The 2,133-nt window shown below is 58.1% G+C and overlaps 1 pseudogene; it reads right to left on the minus strand.

Annotated features, from left to right (window-relative positions):
- Positions 1-1,924, minus strand: LOC148161850 (histo-blood group ABO system transferase pseudogene; annotated as a pseudogene).
- Positions 1,925-2,133: the final 209 nt, after the last annotated feature.

Raw genomic sequence — 2,133 nt, forward strand, 5'->3', positions numbered from 1 at the left:
TCAAGGGGACAGAAGTAGGAATCTGCTCTGACTGCTCCGCTCAAGGTAGCACCCCCTGATGGAGACGGGGGTAGCCCCTCGTGACTTCCAGATGTCCTGGTGATTCTTGGGCACACCCATGGATCTCAGCTTCTTCATGACCCGGGGAATGATGGGGCGGCCAGCCCAGCAGCCGTGGGTCTCACAGGTCCTCCAGGGACAGCACCTTGGTGGCCCTGTGGCCCAGCAGGTACCTGTTCAGGTGGCTCTTATCAGGCCACATGGCCTCAATCCCATTGGCCCAGTTGACCACCATCACCTGGTGACAGGCCGAGGTCAGTTGGGGAAACTCCACCACCAATTCCCCAAAAAAGGCCCCCATGTAGTAAAAGTTGCCCTGGTCCCTGGGGATGTGGGTCTGGGACTGTGGCCAGCACTCGTAGATAAAGTCCTCATGGGCTCCCCAGTAGAAACCGGGGTGTGGGGTGCCAAAGAGGGGGGACAGGATCTCCATGCCCACATGGTCCCAGAACTTCATTCCCACATCCACGTGCACGCACACCAGGTCTTCCACGTCACAGAGGAAGCGCTGCTCGAGGAAGCGGCTGATCATTGCTATGTGTCGCATGGACACATCCTGCCAGAGCAGGACGCCGTGGACCTCGATGACCACCACCCTCTGGCCCTCCCAGAATGGCACATGAGGCACAGCAACCAGCTGGTCTTTGAAGACGTAGTATGTGACTCTGTGTCCACCATGAGGACCACCACCCTCTGGCCTACCTGGAGGGGAACACGGGGCCTGGCAGCCAGCTGATTGGTGAAAACCTAGTAGGTGACCCCGTGCCCCACCATGTAGTGCTTCTCTGCCATCTGCAGGAACAGCTCCAGGAAGACCATGCATCCACAGGGGCAGTGGACAGGGCAGGAAGAGAGTCACTGCCAGAGGCCAGCAGCAGGACACCAGGGTTGGGGCCATGGACGTGTGCATCTTCTTCAAGGGGGCAGGCCCTGGGCTGCTTTATGCACAGCCACCTCCTGACCTTCCTGAGGGAATCTGCCTGCAAGACCTCCCAAAATGTCTGTTCCCAGAGATGGGGCCCATCAGCAGCCTGACTTCCAAAGGGGAGCCTGAGGCTTCGGAGGCTGGAAACCCATGCCGCCCCACAGTCAGCATGCTGGAGCCAGGAACACTCCCCCTGTGCTGAGCTCCTGGGCAAACCCTGCAGGTGCCCTCCACTGGTCACCCCCCCCTGCAGATCCCATCCCCACCTTCCAGGAAGGAAGCACCTTTGGGCACAGCCCTCATTTCTATGTCTTTTTTTTTTAAAGATTTTATTTATTTGAGAGAGAGAGAATGACAGATAGAGAGCACGAGAGGGAAGAGGGTCAGAGGGAGAAGCAGACTCCCTGCTGAGCAGGGAGCCCGATGCAGGACTCGATCCTGGGACTCCAGGATCATGACCTGAGCCGAAGGCAGCCGCTTAACCAACTGAGCCACCCAGGCGCCCCCCTCATTTCTATGTCTTACAGAGCGGCTAGAATCAGCAGGACCGGCCACCCGTCCCACTTGGCATTGAGTGGGCTGCCGCTGGCCCCCACAGACCGGTCTCCACTTCTGTAGGGTCCTCCCTGGAAGGCTGCTGGGCATCCTGCTGACAAGGTGCTCCGTAAGCCACTGGTATTCCTAGGAAGGGTCACCCTCAAACTCTGCCACATCAGGAATCAGGTCCAGCCCGTGGACAGGGAAGGCAAAATATGACACCAGGAAGAAGAGGGGGCTTGCTTAGGCCCCAGGCTTGAATCCAAGGGTGTAAGCTTCCAGGTCCAGGTCTACATCTCCCCGGCCCCAAAGGGTTCAAAGACTTGTCAAACCACGTCCCATGGCTGGTCCCCCTTTAAGGGTACTACCTGCTCCCCCCTGTGAGGACAGCAGCTCCCCCATTATCAGCAAGTGTTGTGAGCCCCTCTGAGACTGATGTTTTTGCGTAGGCACTAAGGCTACTTCCCTGGGCCTGCCCCATACCCGGCAGGTTAGTAAATCGCTCACACAGGGAAGGAGGGCACTACATTTAAATAGGGGACAAGCACACTCAACCAGCAGACATGAGTCAGGTCACCAGAGGGCAAGTCCAGACACAGCCAATGGGGGAA

This window comes from Eumetopias jubatus, unplaced genomic scaffold, assembly GCF_037043125.1.
Source record: "Eumetopias jubatus isolate StellerSeaLion01/CBP00866 unplaced genomic scaffold, mEumJub1_p1.0 scaffold_52, whole genome shotgun sequence".
NCBI lineage: Eukaryota > Metazoa > Chordata > Mammalia > Carnivora > Otariidae > Eumetopias > Eumetopias jubatus.